Below are 20,091 nucleotides of genomic sequence, written 5' to 3' on the forward strand. Positions count from 1 at the left end.
TAAACCAGTCTTGGGTAAAACTTTCAAACATTGCACTTCTTTTCTTCCCTTGTTAAAACTGACTGCTTTTTACCAAATTCAGAAAGTAAGCTAAGAGTATCTAAAACTTCTATGGGAGGACCATAAAGGCAAATAAAAATGAATAAAATTAGCCCATTTATTATAAAATTTCCCCATTTATAAAAGTATCTGTTTGGTTTTTCTATCTATACCACAAAGTAAATTCTTTCTTTCTGTTAAAATGTATAACCATCACCAAATTAAACCATCTTGTACTACAGAAAAAAGGTCTATAAATGCTTAATAATATGCTTAATATTTAATACACAAATGCTTAATAAATTCACAATATATGAAGTGAATATATTGAGCTCAACTACAGAGTTATTTTTCTGGTATAGTACTGCTAGCCAGTTACAAATGTCTGTGCGTTAAAGATGTGATTGATATAAGAGAAAATAAGAATGAATGGATGTTCTTAAGATGATAAAGCTATATACAAAGCCTGTCTGAAGTTTTTTTATTTACAGACAGGAAAGGAAACAATTTCACTATATAATTTTTTCCTTTAACTGATTTTTTTTGCCTTTCTCAAACATTTTTTAGTACTTAAAATTGTTCATGGGCTGGGGATGTGGCTCAAGCGGTAGCGTGCTGGCCTGGCATGCATGTGGCCCAGGTTCGATCCTCAGCACCACATACCAATAAAGTTGTTGTGTCCACCGAAAATAAATAAATAAATAAAATTTGTTCATTTATTTTTCACTATGCAAAACTAAATGTAGCATAGTGTTTAAGACCTTAGACACAGGAACCAGACCTCCTGTGAGACAGAAAGAAGAGCCTTATGTTCCCCAAGAGGCACTTTAAAAATTTTTCTTTCTTCTATATTTGATTGTCATGGCTGCCCCAATCACCTCCCCCACTAAAAGATTTGCTTTGGCTGTGGCACTTTGGATCATGGCAACCATCTCAGATTACTCCACCTCCTCTGCAGCCAGATATCCCCACTCTGGTCTGTGAGGATCTCCTCTCTTCCCCAAAACTAAGCAGAAAGACTGCAGTAAGCCACAGGATATTATAAGTATGACTGAGCCTGCCTTTTTTTGGTCTATATAAGCAGCCTTCCCCTCAACCTTATTGAAACAGTTTGTGTACTGCTTCCTTTTAAATTGCGGTGTAAGTCCTAATTAAAGCCTCTTTCAGAGAGTTTTATTTAGCCTATTCATGATTCCTATCTTGAAATGGTTGCGCTAAGAGCTGGTAATGTGAAAGGCTCTTGGCACTGAAATCAGCCAGCAGCCAAGGATGGTAACACTGAGGGGCCTAGCAGACAGAGAAATGGCAGGGAATGATGGAGAGCTGCTGGCTCTGGATATTTTAAGAGTTCCAAAGAATTCCCAGTAGCTGCTGGTTTCAGCTGCTAGGGTTAAGTGGGGAGAGCTGCTAACACTAAGAACAGAGAGTCTGGTATTTAAAGCTGCTAACAATGAAGGAGCTGCACTTTGCCTATTTGTGATTTCTATCCCACTTGAGTTACAGAACCCACAGCAGATCGGTAACACCAGGGTTCTAACTCAGTTTTCCCACTTAACTAGCCATATGAACTTGGACAAGTTTTGTTTGCTTGTTTGTTTGTTTGTTTTAAATCTGGGCCTAATTTCCTCATCTGTAAAACTCGGAGAATTAACACTACATACCCCAAAAGAATGAGGATTAAATAAATTAAAACTTATTAAATAAGTAGCACAGTGCCTGACACATAGTACTGTGTGTTAATCTTTAATATTGTTTTTGCCATTTTTGTGTAAATAAAAAGTAAATTAAATGCCAATATTTACAAAGCTTTAAGAATTAGAACACTATAAGTAACAAAGGCAAGAGTCACTGTTTTAAAAAACCTTCAAAATTTTATCCTGTAATTTGAATAATCAAATATTATTTAAAATGAAACTAAGAAGTATACATTTGTACTGCTGATAACTTAACCTTTAAAATGAACATGAAATAAAACTAAAACATTCAAAAATGAATTTTATTCAAATAACTACAGATTTGAAATGTTAGCTAAAGAAAACATTCTCTAAAATAACTCAAAGCAAAAGAAGTAATGGTAATTAATTAAAGATTAAATATTATATTTATTTATTTTTATTTTCAATCATAAACTTGAAGAAATGTTGCCAAGTACAGCTCCAATAATTATTTATTTATTTATTTATTTATTTTTTGCTATAGATGAGCACAATACTTTTATTTTGTTTATTTTTATGTGGCGCTGAGAATTGAATTCAGCGCCTCACATGTGCGAAGCAAGCACTCTACCACTGAGCCACAAATCCAGCCCTCCAATAATTTTGTTTATGTATCATTTGGGAATAAGTTTATCAATATGCTGCTTCATCACCCTATAGTTTTTGTATATTTCCTTCAAATGAGGATATTCTTGGGCTGGGGACAGAGATCAGTGACATAGAGCTTGTCTAGCATATGCCAAGGCCCTGGGTTCAATCCCTAGCACCACAAAACAAACAACTAAAAAAAAAAGCAAATAAGGACATTCTCCTACATAACCAAAAAAAAAAAAAAATCAAAATCAGAAATCAACACTGAAACGTACAATCCCCATAGACCACATTCAAGTTTCGTCAATTGTCCCAATGATGTCTCAAAAAGGATCCACTCCAAAGTCATATATTGCATTTAGGTTTTGATCTCTTCACTTGCCTTCAAGCTGGAACTCTCTTAGTTTTTCCTTTACTTTTTTTTTTTTTTTTTTTGGTATCAGGGAATGAACTCAGGGGCACTCAACCACTGAACCACACTCCCAGCCCTATTTTGTATTTTACTTAGAGATAGGGTCTCACTGAGCTGCTTAGCATCTCACTTTTGCTGAGGCTGGCTTTGAACTTGCAATCCTCCTGCCTCAGCCTCCCAAGTTGATGGGATTACAGGCATGTGCTACCATGCCCAGCTTTCCTTGACTTTTATAACCAATACTTTTAAAGACTAGAGGCCAGTTTTTTGAAAAATGTTGTCTATTATTTCATCAGGATTAGATACAAGTTATGTTGTCTATTATTTCATCAGGATTAGATACAAGTTATGCATCTTTAACAGAAATATCATAGAAGTGGTGCTATATTCTTATTGTATCCTATCAAATGGCATACAATTAGAATTTGGCCTATTACTGGTAAGGTTAATTTTGCTTATCTGACAGTAGTGTTTGCCAGGCTTTCCTATTATAACATGTTACTCTTTTTCCACTTATAGTTAAAATATCTCATGGAAAGCTATATTCACATTATACAAATATACACATGGAATTTTCAAATTAGTCATTTCTTATAAATAACATAATGATCACATGAGTTTCTCTTTATTAACTGGATTATATCCATTACTATCATAATTTGGTGCTCAATTTGTCCCATATTTGGCCAGTGGGAACCCCCCACAAGCTAATTTTTGTGATCTTGTGACATACTGTCATGATTCTTTAAGAACTTCCATGCTTTGTGACACTAGAACATATTCAGGGCTTTCTCTACCTCAACTCCTAGATTGAGCCAGCTTTCCAAGGAGCTCCCATTCTTTTAGTGGACAAAAGCACTTAAAACCAAGATCTGAACATTAGGTATGCTTACTACCATTGGGACAGCACTGCTCCCAGGTCCTCTGAGAGAACAAAATTTTATATATATGTATATATGTGTGTGTGTGTGCGTGTGTGTGTGTGTATGTGTATATATATACATATACCTTAAAAAATACACACACACACACCCCACAAGTTAACATAGGTATCTCCAATTACAATCCAGTATCTCAAGGTTCATTCTAGCTTATCTCCCTGTCTATATTTTAGCACTCTTCTGATAGTGAGAAGCCTGGCTTTTGTTGGCTTTTAGTACTGTACTTAGTTGATCAATACTAGAAAGTAATCTATTTTCCATTGCTACCACAACCCCCTTCCTTAAGAACACTCTCCTCTCTCTCCTCAGATAGAGCCTACACCCACTGTTGCTACCTCCTGACATGCCCTGCTCACTCCACTTGAATTCTAATACTCCATGCCTTTGTGGCCCCCCACACCTCTATGCAAAAGTCATCTTCAACTCTTTCAGACTCCATGTGGATACTCTTCTTATTCCAGTTAAGTTTACATCTATACTAGGCCATTGTTCCAGATGAGCTCTAATACTCTCTTGAAATCAGGCTCTTGCCATTCTCCCTTCTCCTCTGTTCCTTTTCTCTCGTTTTCCCAGGAATGTACTGAATGTTCCTGAATTTTTCAGGAAGGGAACTCAGAAGAAAGAAGGGAGAATGGTTAAGGGTTCAGGGACTAAAGACAAGAGGAAAGAGAACATATATCATTTATGATAACTTAACACTGGCTACTTTGCTACATAATGGTTCCTTTTGTTCCCAAAACCTATGCATAAAATAAGGAATAATCAATACAAGAAATAATAGGGAAGAAATAAAGAATATGATGCTGAAGAAAAAATATTTTCTTATGTATATATTACAATCTTGTTTTTACTTATATATCCAACCATTAAGAACTACATAGATTATAACAAGGTCAGGCCCTTTTTTCCACCTGGTAATTGAGGAAACACATACACACACTATACACACAAGGAATTTAAAGTTCTTAAGTTGTAGGCAATGCAGAGTGGCAAAAGAAATTCCTTTGACCCTACAACCAAACCCTACAACCCAAACTGTAAAATCAATAATGGTTAAAATTAGAGAGGGATATACTTCATTAGAAAAACTTCTCTTAATTATGAATTTTGTTAAGTGGGAGACAAGAGCCTGAGAATATTCTCACTGCCCTTCAGGGAGACTGAGCAGTCAGGTGCTACTTGATACCAAAGGATAATCAAATCTATAATACATCTTTATATCACTTCTCCCCCCTTCCCTGTGTCACTTCATTTTCTGACTCTTGCTTCCCTAGAACTGCATTCCCTAATGACATAATAGCACATTAAAAAAGCATTTCCCAGGGCTGGAGATGTGGCTCAAGTGGTAGCGTGCTCACCTAGCATGCATGAGGCACTGGGTTCAATTCTCAGCACTACGTAAAAATAAAATAAAGATATTGTGTCCACCTAAAAATAAAAAATAAAAAAAGCATTTCCCAATTCCATGCAAGAAAAACTATTCCTTAGTCCAGTGCACTCTATGGTACAAAAAAACAGTTTTATCACCTGATAAGGATGAAGGGTTCCAGATTAGAAAGGAAGAGGGAAAGTTGCTTTATGAGAAATAAGATCAGAAAGGTTACAGGTGTAAGATCAATATCCAAAAAAAAACTTTATATATACTAGCAATAAATAATCTAAAAATGAAATTAAAGTAACAATTTCATTTACAATAGCATGTCCTAATGCCCAAAACCTGACAAAAGAGACTTTACCTATATGATTAAAGTTCTTAAAACATGGAAATTATCCTAGATTTTCTGAGTGGCCCCAATGTAATCATAGGGTACTTATATGAGGAAGCCAGGAGACAAAGTCAGAGAAAGGAAATGTGGCAATGGAAGCAGAGGTTCAAGTGATACAATGCAAAAAAGGGGGAAAGGGCCAGGAGCCAAGAAATGCAGGTACTTTTAGAAGCCAAAAAAAAGTATGGAAAGAGACCCTCCCCAACAGCCTCTAGCTGAAACCAGGCAACAAAAGAAAAATAGATTAATTGTACTTTATAAAAAATTAAAACATATGGCCAGGCATGGTGGCGCATGCTGTAATCCCAGAGGCTCAGGAGGCTGAAGTAGGAGGATAATGAGTTCTAAGCCAACCTCAGCAAACACAAGGCGCTAAGCAACTCAGTGAGACCATGTCTCTAAATAAAAAACAAAATAGGGCTGGGGATGTTGGCTCAGTGGTGAAGTACCCCTGAATTCAATCCCTGATATCCCCCCAAAAAATTAAAACATTCGTGCCTTAGAATACACTATCAAGAAAGATAAAATGATAATTTATTTGCAAATCATGTATTCAATAGGGGACTCATATCTAAAATAAATAAAAAACTCTTATAATTCAACAGTAAAAAGACAATTCAAAAAGGGGCAAATTATCTGAATAGATATCTCTCTGAAGAAGATACACAAATGACCAAAAGAAAAGTGCATGGATAGATGTAAAAAAAAAAATCATTATTCATCAAGGAAATGGAAGTCAAAACCAATTGAAATGAGCTATACTCCCCCATGTACACAGGATAGCAATAATCAAAGTGTTACCAAGTTGTGAAGAAAACTGGAAAACTCATATATATATTGCTGGTGGGATTATAAAATGGTGTGGCCACTTACAGAAATGGTTTGGCAGTTTTTCAAAATGTTAAGCATAGTTATGGTATGACCCAATAATTCTACTCATACTACAATCATTTCCCAACAGCAGTGAAAACACATCCACACAAAAGCTTGTAGATAAATGCTTACAGCACTATTATTCATAATAATTAAAAGGAAAACAACCCAAACATTCAACAACTAATGAATGGATAAACAAAATGTATTATATCCATGTAATAGATCGTTATTCACCAATAAAAAGGAGTGAAGTACTGATACAGACTACAACACAGATGAACCTTGAAAACAAGATACTAAAGTTAAAAGATGCCAGTCACAAAAGACTACATACTATGATTCAAGTTATTTACTTCTTTATTTATTTATTCGTATTGAGGATTGAGGATTGAACCCAGGGGCATATACCACTGGGCTATATCACAAGACCTTTTTATGTTTATTATGAGACAGGGTCTCACTAAGTTGCTGAGGTTGGCCTTGAACTTGTGATTCTCCTGCCTTATTCTCCCAAATCACTTGGTTTTCAGGTGTACGCCACCTCACCCAGTATATGATTCAATTCTTATGAAATGTCTAGAATAGGCAAATCCATAAAGACAGAAAGTAGATTAGTTATTGCTTAGGACTAGCAGGGACAAGACTAGAGAGTAATAACCAAAGGATATAGGGTTTCTTTCAAGGTAATGAAAAATATTCTAAAATTGACTTTGATGATAGTGTCCCATAGCTGTGAATATACAAAAAACTACCAAATTATACACTTTAAATGGGTGAGTTGTATGGCACATTAAGTATATCTCATTAAAGGTACTGATGGGGAACTACTTTAAGAGTTCCTCAAGATCTCATCAGTCAGCCTCAAATTCAAAGCAAGAAGAAGATAGCTTCCTTATAAAATCCCTCAATAATACTAACTTAAGTCTATGGTCTGATAGATGACATATTTATCATATAGCCATATAACATAACAAATCAAAATCCAACATCTCATCTGGGAGTGAAGGCAGACACCTGTAATCCCAGCAGCTTGGGAGGCAGAGGCAGGAGGATCGCAAGTTCAAAACCAGCCTCACCAAAATAATGAGGCCCTAAGCAATTCAGTGAGACCCTGTCTCTAAATAAAATGCAAAAAAAAAGCTGGGCATGTGCCTCAATGGTTAAGCACCCCTAGATCTGATCCCTGGTACCAAAAAAAAAAATCCAACATCTCAATGATCAATTCTAATCTCAAAGTGAAAACCACTCACTAGTGAAGTTCTAAATGAAACTACATTAAAATAAAATATAAAAACATAAGATTTTGGTTGAGTGACTTCTTTTGTGGTTGATTATTCTGATGTTATATTAGTATTTGCAAGAGACAACATATGAGGTTGTGCTGTCTACAAAATCTACAAAATTCTGCAACTAATACTCCAATACTGTATCAAAAACATTAATATAGCATATTAAACAATGTTATAGTTGATGTCAAAATCTACAATGATATACCTGACTTTTTTTAAAGAGAGAAAGAGAATTTTTTAATATTTATTTTTCAGTTTTTGGTGGACACAACATCTTTATTTTATGTGGTGCTGAGGATCAAACCCAGCGCCCCGCGCATGCCAGGCAAGCACGTTACTGCTTGAGCCACATCCCCAGCCCTAGACCTGACTTTTTAAAATGTTTTTAGTTGTAGATAGACACAATACCTTATTTTATTTATTAATTTTTATGTGATGCTTAGGATCAAACCCAATGCCTCACATGTGCTAGGCAAGTGCCCTACCACTGAGCTACGACCCCAGCCCCAACAGGCCTGATTTTAATGTCACATAATATACTACCTTAACAACAGATGGTGGCCATGAAACAAAGAATCCACCAACACAAAGAAGAGTAACATGAGGGAGTAGTCACATTTAGCATCTAGGTTATCACTGAGGCATGTCTTGGTCCTACCTAATGTTAACAGTAAATGAACAGATACAGTGGCCAAGGCCTGAGAAAGGATATGGTAATAAGGATGGAACTCCTTTGAGAAGACAGTCACCCTCTTTTTACCTTGTTTTACTTAGGTAAACCACCAGAACAGTGAAGATTCTGGCCAAAAATTTAGAATAGAAACTAGAGGAAGCAGACAATATTATGTTATGGAGACTAGCAGCAGTAGCAGAGGTTGCAATTTGGCCCCTAATCCTATTCCTTAAGTTTTCCCAGAAAAAGAGACTAAACAGAATCCTGGAGGAGTTGTTCCCATACAGGGTGGATTTATTATATGAAATGAATCCACAAGTCACAGGAAATACATTCACCAGATCCTTCCCTCAAGATCAAGGCAATCATAACTACCTGGAGAGTTGGCTGCTGGAAGTTCACAGCTATGTCCTTGACACAAGCTACCCTCAAACAGGTTGAGTTCTCTAAAAGCAAACATGATAGAATTCAGGATGCAAGATACTTATTAGGGAGCAACACCTGGGAAGCAAAGGTAGCCAAAGCAGGACTGAAAAGAGAAAGAAGTCAAACTGCAACACAGTCCTGACAAAAGCTCAGCCAACAGGTATGACTCCCTTATACAAGTATTGCCTTGGTCAAAGAAGTACCTGTTAGGCTGAAAGAGCTGTATAAAGTTAGACTTTTATACTCCCACCTTGCTCAGCCATCTACAAGTTGACTTTAAAAGAGTGTAACTTCAGATGAGGCAGATATCACAGCTGATGTCTGAACCAGCTGAAAGCTGGAATCTGTCTGATAAAAGCATTTCCTGTAGCTAAACAGCAAGTAGTTCCTAGAAGAGGAATTGTGGAGTTCATCTCCATCTCTACCCAGAAATAAAAATGTCACATCCAAGGTATGCCTGCTCCCCCTCAGGTCAACCCATATTCATTCCAGACAATTTGGAAGTGCCATCCCAACTCCCAGAGCTCTACCTAGAACTTGCCAAAGTCTCTTACAACTATATCAATTCAATCTCTCTGACCTTCTAATCTTGCTTCCTTTACTCCCTTGTAAGTGTTCTTGGCCCTAAAAGCACTCCTTAATATATCTTCTGCAAGCAAATTTCCATCTCAGAGTCTATTTCCCAGGGAATGCAACCCAAGGGGGAAAAAAAACAGATTCCAAAGGAAGATTCAATAAAGAAATAGGTAGGGGGATCTTCGTTTGTAGCTCAGTGGTAAAGTGCTTGCCTAGCACATGTGAGGCACTGGGTTTGATCCTCAGCACCACATGAAAATAAATAAAAGTATTATGTCCATCTACAACTAAAAACATACTTTAAAAAGAAGTAGGTAGGACCTACTCTGTTCAGTAGTTTCATAGGGTAGTACTTTACTTGAGCTAGTGAAAATTGTGAAAGCTCAGGTGTCTATGGCATAATAATGTTAGGCCATCATTTTGTTCAAACAATTTTTAAAAAGCAACTTGCACAGCAGCATTTGGATTAAGTAACAGAAGAGATAAATTCTTTAGAGATTCCAAAATTAAAATATTTAACCAATAAAAGTAATGAAGAGTAGAGCTATGTTAATCTTAACAAAACCTAAAACTCTTCTGTTCATAACCTGAAAATAGGTAGGATAAAAAGATTTATGGATCACTTTCATCTACTTTATATACATCAAGTCTCAAAGGAAACAGGAATTAATTGCAGAGTTTTCAAATACACTGAATTCTTATTCTCCTACATAAATTACTGCTTTCTGAATTTATTTGGGACATGGACCCCCTTGAATATCAAATTAAAGTATGTACTGTCTTCTATGAAAAATGTCCACATGCATTTTGTAAAATCTGAAAATAATTTCAGGGTTTCATGGATCCAAGAGCCATTTATAGATATGAGGTTAAAGAACCCCTGACCTAATCCAGTTTATAAAAATAAGATGACATCATTCTAGCCCATATATTGAAAGTCAAAAGATGCCTAACAAAAGTTTTGGCTAAATAAATCATATTGTCTTTAATTTATTTTTATTACTTTATTATATATGAAATGCATGACTAGATTCACACCATAAAAATTATTCGAATAACAATGATGAAACTAAATTCCCTCTTGGCCACTACCCATTCCCACTTTTCTTCAAAGATTATTTATTAATTTGATGTAAATCCTTTCAGATTTTTCAATGTTTTTTCAAAAAATAAATGCAGCAATTAAAATGCATAAAATTAGCCGGGCACTGTGGCATACACCTGTAATCCCAGCAGCTCAGGATGCTGAGTCAGGAGGATTGCAAGTTTAAAGCCAGCCTCAGCAAAAAGCAAGGCACTAAGCAACTCAGTGAGACCCTATCTCAAAATACAAAATAGGGCTGGGGGATGTGGCTCAGTGGTCAAGTGGCCCTGAATTCAATCCCTGGTACCTGCCCCCCAAAAAATGTATAAAATTATTTTGGATGAATTTTGGGTTAAGAACTAGCTTCCCCCGCGCCCTCCCCCCCACCCCGTACTAGGGATTGAGCCCAGGGGCATTCTACCACTGAGCTATATCTCCAGTCCTTTTTTAAAAGGATTTAGACAGGGTCTCACTAAGTTGCCCAGGCTGGCCCCAAACTTGCAATCTTCCTGCCTCAGCCCCTGTGCCAATGGGATTACAGGCATGTGCCAGTATGCTGGACAAGAGCTAGCATATAAAAACAACAAAGGATAGCTATAATAACAACGAGTTATTTTCACTAATAATATAAGCAAATTATAATTCTAAGCTCAGTAACTTTTTCAAATTAACTCTTTCTTGAATCCAGTCTATTCATTTTAATTCAATTTAACTCATAAATTCCAAATCTGGTTTGGAACAATCTAGAGCATAAATCAACAAACTTCAATTCAACCACATTTTCTAAGTTCATTATAATTAAGTCACTGTGCTAAGTGCTATGGAATAGTGGTTTCCAAGCATTTAAACATGGGCTAGGGATGTAGCTCAGTAGAAGAGTGCTTGCCTAGTATGTGTGAAGCACTAAATTCAATCTCCAATACTGAAAAAAAAAATTAATTTAAAAAAACAAACATTGAGACTCTGTCAAAAATACAGGTTCTTGAACCCAAACTCTAATCTTAGTAACTAGAATTTCCAAGGGAGCCCCAGGATCTGGCACCAAAGCTCCTCAAGTGACTCTGTAAAGCAGTCAGGGCTGGGATCACTATTATGAAAATTATACAAATGATCAGAATAATGTTCTCAATTCATTTAAATAAGATCTATTTAAAGTCTATTACAAGAGTGAACCTCAATGGTCAAACATTGCCTAGCATGCAAGAGGCCCCAGAAGCCAAAAAGGAAAAAATAAATAAATAAAGTTCATTAAGAAACCTACTAGATAGAGCGCTGAATAAATTATAGGATACAGGGCTGGGGTTGTAACTCAGTGGTAGAGCGCTTATCTGGTACGAGTAAGGCACTGGGTTTGATTCTCAGCACCACATATAAATAAATTTAAAAATAAAAAGGTCCAATAACAACTAAAAAAATATTTTAAAAAAAAATTAAAGGATACAATCCTTGTCACAGGAGAGACTGGAGACTGGCAAGGAGTATAATAATTGTAACAAACAATTATAACACAAGCAGAAGACGCAAGTGCTTCTGTCTGTTGCCTCACTAAAATATATGCTCCATAAAAGCAAAAACTTTGTTTTATTCACTACTCTGTCTTCAGTGGGTAGAGGTCTGGTGCACTGGTACTCAATAAACAATTGTCAAATAACAAAACTGAAAGGCAATTTTAACTTCAACTAACTAGATATGAAAATGGAAGTTTTAAGAATAGCAAGAATTTTTAAATACAGAGAAGGGGAAAAGAGAATTAATATTCACAGTACCTTTAACAACATGTAAGAAATTCTGAACAACTTTCACATACATTCTCTCATATAATTATCATATAACATTTTCCCCCCTGGTGGTACTGGGGGCTGAACCTAGGAATGCTGCTATACCACTAAGCTACACCTCCAGTCCTATGTATTTTTTATTTTGAGCAGGGTCTCTCTAAGTCACTGAGACTGGCTTTGAATTTGCAATCCTCCTGCCTCAGCCTCCCCAACTGCAGAGATTATAGGTATGCATCACTGCGCCTGGCTATCGTATTGACATTTGTGTCCCAATTTTACAGAGCAAGAAACCAAGACTGAAAAGTTAAGTAGCTCATCCAAGGTTACAGAGCTAGAAAGTGGCAGAACTAAGATTTGAGCCTACATCTCCAAACATAATGCTTAGGAATTTAGACCTCATTCCCTACAAAACAACTTTGAAGGTTTTTCTTTCTTTTTTGAAATATTTGCTTTTCTAATAATACCATGTTGCAATACAATTCATAAATCATCAGATTCACTCTTTTTTTAAGAGAGAGAGAGAGAGAGAATTTTTTAATATTTATTTTTTAGTTTTCGGCGGACACAACATCTTTGTTTGTATGTGGTGCTGAGGATCGAACCCGGGCCGCACGCATGCTAGGCGAGCACGCTACCGCTTGAGCCACATCCCCAGCCCCAGATTCACTCTTTTAGAGCATAAAATTCTGATTGGGGATGTGGCTCTGTGGCAGAGTGCTTGTCTGGCATGTGCAAGGCCCTGGATTCAATCCCCAGCACTGCAAGGGGAAAAAATAAAAACTTACAATTCAGTGGTACTTAGTATATTCATAAATGTATGAGAATTTAGAACATTATCATCACTCCAGAAGGAAGCACCATACCCATTAGCAATTACTTCTCCTATCCCCATCTCTGAAAAACCAATAATCTACCTTCTATTTCTAGAATTTGACTCTTCTAAATATTTCATATAAATAGAATCAAATATGTGGCCTTAACTTTTTATTGTAGTAAAATATACATAATTTACCATTTTTAAATGTACAGTTCAGTGGCATTCGCCTGGTTGTACAACCATCACCACGGTCTCCAAAATTTTCAATCATCCCATACTAATAATACTTTGAACCCAATTAAACCATAACTCTCCATCCTCCCTTCCCCAAAGCCCTGATAACCTCCATCCTACTTTGAATCTCTATAAATTTGCCTATTCTAGGTCTCTCATTTAAGTGCAATCAGATATTTTAATTAGCATAATTTCTTCAAGTTTCATCCATGTTTAGCACCTATACCAGTATTCCATTCTTCTTTAAGGCTGAATAATATTTCTTTTATGCACATAATACATTTTGTTGCTTTATTCATGTGTCAACAAACATCTGAACTGCTTCCATCTTTTGGCTGTTGTGAATAATGCTGCTGTAAACATGAGTGTTTAATAACTGTTCAAGTTCCTTTAATTCTTCTAGGTTATATTCCCAGAAGCAGAACGGCTGAATTACATTTCTGTTTAATTTTCTGAGGCCCCACAGTGTCATTTTCCATGTCATTTCCTAATTTTATTCTCACAAAGGGTTCAATTTCTTTTTTTTAATATTTATTTTTTTAGTTGTAGTTGAACACAATACTTTTATTCCATTCATTTATTTTTATGTGGTGCTGAGGATGGAACCCAGGGCCCCCGCACATGCTAGGCGAGCGCTCTACCGCTGAGCCACAATCCCAGCCCCAAGAGTTCCAATTTCTATACTTCCTTGCCAACATCTGTTATTTTCTGTTTGGGAGGATTATTTTATTTTTAATAGTTATCCTAATGAGTAGCAAGTAGTATCTTATTGATATTTTGATTTCCATTTTCCTAATGATTAGTGATGTTGAGCACCTCTTCTTGCATTTATTCTCTGTGTAACTTATTTGGAGAAATATTTATTTAAGTCCTTTGCCAATTTTTTAATTGAATTGTTTGGTTTTTGTTGAGTTGGAGTTCTTTATATATCCTAGACATTAACTCCTTATCAGACATGTTCATTTTGAGTGGCTAGTAGACTACCTATTTAAAAATCTTTCCAGACAAATATACATGCTGATCTTGAACTCCAGAGGAAGAACCAAAGATACAGACTTGGTCATCAAACACAGTGACATTTATAAAGTATTTTCATATATATCAGCTTATTTAGAGTCTCACAAAAATTGACAGTTCTGCATATGAGAAAACTAAGGCATATCTCTTGACTCTAAATCTCAACAGTAAGATTATTAGGAAGTGTTTCAGAATTTCAAAGGGAGGAAGTATCTGGCAACATGATGGAGTTCTAGGCTCCATCCCAATCCTCAAACCAGCTCAGATTGTATGTGCTGAAAAAACTGGAATTTCATCAAAAATTTCTTTCAAAAATGAGAGTTCAGTTGTTTTAAACAATTTAAACTGCTATATTATACCATGCTATCTTATGTTCATAAAATACTAATTGAAGTTGTAGAAATAAACTAGATTGCTAAATTAGAAGACTTGAGGCAAGAAGGTATATCCTACTTTTGTGGGACAAAAAAAAAAAAGAAGATAGGAAGAAAACCACAATGGTGAAGTAAAACAATAATCTAGGAATGAATTTCAAGAGGAAGGTGCAGTAGACAACAGATAATTCTATATAGAGGTCATGAAGAATGAGGACTGGAAAAAGAATGCTGTGATTAGCAACCATGAGGTCATTAGCAACCTTTAGGAGATCAATTTTTTAATTTTGTGAGTGCAAACACAAGTCAGAATGCAAAGGCTTCAGAGATGGGATGAAGGTTACAGAAGGGAAGTTAACAAACACCAAATACTCTTTGACAACCTTGCTAAAGGCCATAATAACAACAGTGAATACTTACAAATATGTGGTGGGCCTCTTCCTACGTGCTTTACATATTGACTAATTTAATCCTCAAAACAATCTGTGAAGTAGGTCCTATCATCCTATCCATTTACAGTTGAGGAAACTAAAACATAATAAGGAGACTAAATTGCACATGCGGCACATATACATATTTACAAACATACATGGTAGTACAGAATACGATAATATTAAGTTGAAGAAATGATTAACAAGATTAAGAGTTTTTCACTCTTATAATGTGGGGAAGAATTTTTTATTACTAATAACATCAATGTATGTTGGTGGTGCTTACTAGTAATGTCAGTTTATCAAGTATTTATAGAGTAAGGCAAAATAAGAACAAGCTGGCTCTTCCTGAATCTATTAATGCTACAGGCTTCCATTCAATAAAACCATGAATGAATAGAGGGAAAGATTTAATTATCACCAAGACTTTCAAAGACACAATGCATGTGCTTTCAGACCACATGACAATGGATGGATGGACAAAAATCTATTTTACTGATTAGCTCCATCATATGTTGGTACTTAAAAGCAGCAACAATTTTTTAAAAGAAGAATAAAAGGATTAGCTGAAGATAACAAAGCTATTGTAAAGCCAAAAATCTGTAAAGTTTGTTCTGAGAAAAAAAGGATTTGAATCTGATATTTTTGACATTTTCCTGCTTGTCAGTATTATCCATTTGAATCAAGTATGTATTAAAGTATTATAGAGCATAAGGAACATTCATACAGAAGGAATTTCATGAAAGGTTAATAATCTAACTTGTAATAATAAATAGTATTATCAGTCTTTTTGCAATATTAGATATAATTTTAATATTTCTTAAAATTGGACTTATATTAAAATAAAATAATATATCCAGTTGAACCCATTTTCCCAGTTAGTCACTTCCTACTGTTTGCTTTTATAGGTAGTACATCTATTATTACAAAACATTGCAATAAAGGCTATTTTATATGTGCATCCTATAATAAACTATATACTACTTATAATATAGGAATTGATTTATATTTTGTAAGGAATGTTAAAAATATAATTCTTTTTTGTGATCCTGGGAATTAAACCCAAAGTGCTTATCCACTGAGCCACATCCCCAGCCCTTTTTTATTTTTTATTTAAAGACAGGGTCTTGTAGCCAGAGCAATTAGACAGACGAAAGAAATTAAAGGCATAAATATAGGAAAAGAAGAACTTAAATTAGCACTATTTGCCGATGACATGATCCTATACCTAGCAGACCCAAAAAATTCAACCAAGAAACTTCTAGAACTAGTAAATGAATTCAGCAAAGTGGCAGGATATAAAATCAATACCAAAAAATCAAAGGCATTCCTGTATATCAGTGACAAATTCTCTGAAATGGAAATGAGGACAACTACTCCATTCACAATATCCTCAAAAAAAATAAAATACCCGGGAATCAAATTAACAAAAGAGGTGAAAGAGCTATACAATGAAAACTACAGAACCCTGAAGAAAGAAATAGAAGAAGACCTCAGAAGATGGAAGGATTTACATTGCTCATGGATTGGTAGAATTAATATTATTAAGACGGCCATACTACCAAAAGCACTTTACAGATTCAATGCAATTTCCATCAAAATCCCAATGACATTCCTTGCAGAAATAGAAAAAGCAATCATGAAATTCATCTGGAAAAACAGGAGACCCAGAATAGCTAAAGTAATTCTAAGCAGGAAGAGTGAAATTGGTGGTATCGTGATTCCAGATTTTAAACTATACTATAGAGCAATAGTAACAAAAACAACATGGTACTGGCACCAAAACAGGCTGGTAGACCAATGGTACAAAATAGAGGACACAGAGACAAATCCACAAAATTACAACTACCTTATATTAGACAAAGGTGCTAAAACCATGTAATGGAGAAAGGATAGCATCTTCAACAAATGTTGCTGGGAAAACTGGAAATCCATATGCAACAAAATGAAATTGAATCCCTTTCTCTCACCATGCACAAAAGTCAACTCAAAATGAATCAAGGAGCTAGGAATCAGACCAGAGTCTCTGCGTCTAATAGAAGATAAAGTTGGTCCTAATCTTCATCACGTGGGGGCAGGCCCCAAATTTCTTAATAAGACACCTATAGCACAAGAGTTAAAACCAAGAATCAACAAATGGGACGAATTCAAACTAAAAAGTTTTTTTCTCAGCAAGAGAAATAATATGCGAGGTGAATAGGGAGCCTACATCCTGGGAACAAATTTTTACCCCTCAAATATTAGATAGAGCTCTAATCTCCTGAGTATACAAAGAACTCAAAAAGTTAACAAAAAAGCAAATAACCCAATCAACAAATGGGCCAAGGACTTGAAAAGAAACTTCTAAGAAGAGGATATACAATCAATCAACAAATACATGAAAAAATGCTCACCATCTCTAGCAATCAGAGAAATGCAAATTAAAACTACTCTAAGATACCATCTCACTCCAATAAGAATGGCAGCCATTATGAAGTCAAACAACAATAAGTGCTGGCGAGGATGGGGGGGGGGGGGAAGGTACACTCATACATTGCTGGTGGGACTGCAAATTGGTTGGTGCAGCCAATTTGGAAAGCAGTATGGAGATTCCATGGAAAGCTGGGAATGGAACCACCATTTGACCCAGCTATTCCCCTTCTCGGACTATACCCAAAAGACCTAAGAAGTGCATACTACAGGGACACAGCCACATCAATGTTTATAGCAGCACAATTCACAATAGCTAGAATGTGGAACCAACCTAGATGCCCTTCAATAGATGAATGGATTAAAAAATGTGGCGTTTATACACAATGGAATATTACTCAGCACTAAAAAATAATAAAATCATGGCATTTGCAGGCAAATGGATGGCATTAGAGCAGATTATGCTAAGTGAAGTTAGCCAATCCCTAAAAAACAAATGCTGAATGTCTTCTCTGATATAAGGGGGGGTGACTCAAAATGGGATAGGGAGGAAGAGCATGAGAAGAAGACTACCACTAAATAGGGAAGAGAGGTGGGAGGGAAAAAGAGGGAGAAGGGGAGTTGCACAGAAGATGGAAGGAGAACCTCATTGTTATACAGAATACATATATGATGTTGTAATGAGAAAAAGAAAAAAATGTGTGTCACATTAGATTGGATAGAGAGAAAGGATGGGAGAGGAGGGGAGGAGTAGGGAGGATAGGAAGGGCAGCAGAATAGAATAGACAATATGAATGATGTATGTACATTCCATGTATGTATTATATATCAAAATGCATTCTACTGTCATGTATGACTAAAAAAAATAAATAAAAGTCAGAAGAAAAAAAAAGACAGGGTCTTGTTGTTAAGTTGCTTAGGGCCTTACTAATTTGCTGAGACTTGCTTTGAACTCAAACCTCCTGCCTCAAACTCTGGAGTTGCTGGGATTATAGGCATGTATCACCATGCCTGGTAAAAATATAAAATTTTATAAATGAATGAGTAAACAAACATGAAGGAAATTATAGCTTGGCATTATATTTTGATAATGTAATGATTTTTTTTATGATGGCAACTATGACAATTTATATACTTTAAAATAAGACTTTCCAAAATATAGAGAAACATTCTTAAGTGGTAAGAGAATAATCCTCCTTGAGATCCATTAATAAACCTAAAGACAGGTGAAATAGACATAGAAAAGAAAATTGATATGATTCACATAAAAAAATATGTTGATTGTCAACAAGTTTAGAAACAGTGATAACACTAATCAAGGTAACCACTTTTCAAGAGCAATATTTCTCAACCTTGGCCAGATATCAAACTACCTTGGAGCTTTTAAAAATTCTGAAATGTGGTCTTCATTTTCAACAGATTCTGACTTAATTGATCTGGGGTGAGTCCTGTTCCTTTTCTAAATCTCCCCAGATGATTTTTAATGTGAAACCAAGATTGGAGCCCATACTTTTTCCCCAAAACCAATAGAGGTCTTTTATTATATCATTAAAATATCACAAATTAGTTTCATAATCCAGGATCTTATTTCTGCAGTTGGACTACTCTTAGATCTTATTTATCATGTTGGTGAATTGTTCCTTTTTCAGAGACACAGATACCATTCAAAATTTTTTTGATAGCCTTGGTGGGTGGGGTGTTAGTTATTAAATCCAAGGCCTCAAGTATACTGGGTAACCATTCTACTACTGAGTCAACTCAACCCTGATATCCTTGTTTTTTTAACTGTTTTACCTTGCTAAATAAAAGCAGCTATGTTTGAAACAAGTTCAATGTTGTGTCCTCCAAGGATTAAATCATGCTTCTGGACTTGAAATATTGAACAAATAACATCTGGTATCATCTAAACCCTGAATGTATTTTTCACCCAAGAAATTTTGGACTTGAACCAGAGACTCATTCTTCTGAATACAACCTTGATGGGAAAGTGAATGTACACGGACTTCTTGTAACAGAAACCCAGCATAATACCCTTGATTATGTTCTATACATGATTACAGACAGTGTGAAGAGTAACCAGTTCCTTTTTCTTTCTCTACCATTTATCAACCAGAGCCTGTCCTTTTTCTTTCCAAGGAGACTGACTTCCACACTGATGTGACTGAAGTCTCTCTATAGAGTTCTTCTGAGGCCTTCAAGAAAACTGTGTGTTCCTTCAGAGTGATACTGTCAATTTCTGGAACTGCAATAGTCTGATTGCTGAGAATGGTCTTCATTCTCATGGTATATGAGGCAAAAAGACCCACAATTCTTTTCTTTTAAATCAAACTTTTTTAAAATATATTTTTTAAGTTGTGGAGGAAACTCTATTATTTATTTGTTTGTTTGTTTGTTTGTGATGCTAAGGATTGAACCCAGTGCCTCACACATGCTAAACAAGTGCTCTGCCACTGAGCTACAGACCCAGCCCATTAAATCAATTTTGAGGTATAATTTACATTCAACAAAATTCACTCATTTAAGCATAAAATCTGATAAGTTTTAACAAATGAATACAATCATGTAACCTCCACATCATGATATAGAACATTTCTATCCTCCCCATAAAAGTTTACTCAAACCCATTTCCCCTACTCCCTAGCA

The 20,091-nt window shown here is 35.6% G+C and overlaps 1 protein-coding gene and 1 pseudogene across 1 annotated transcript in view; both read right to left on the reverse strand.

Annotated features, from left to right (window-relative positions):
• Zswim5 (zinc finger SWIM-type containing 5) overlaps positions 1-20,091 on the reverse strand; it is a 182,848-nt gene that overhangs the window by 155,497 nt on the left and 7,260 nt on the right. The window lies entirely within an intron of this gene.
• LOC114094524 (large ribosomal subunit protein uL6-like) lies at positions 19,063-19,724 on the reverse strand (annotated as a pseudogene).

The sequence above is a fragment of the Marmota flaviventris genome, chromosome 10 (assembly GCF_047511675.1).
Source record: "Marmota flaviventris isolate mMarFla1 chromosome 10, mMarFla1.hap1, whole genome shotgun sequence".
In the NCBI taxonomy this organism is placed as follows: Eukaryota; Metazoa; Chordata; class Mammalia; order Rodentia; family Sciuridae; genus Marmota; species Marmota flaviventris.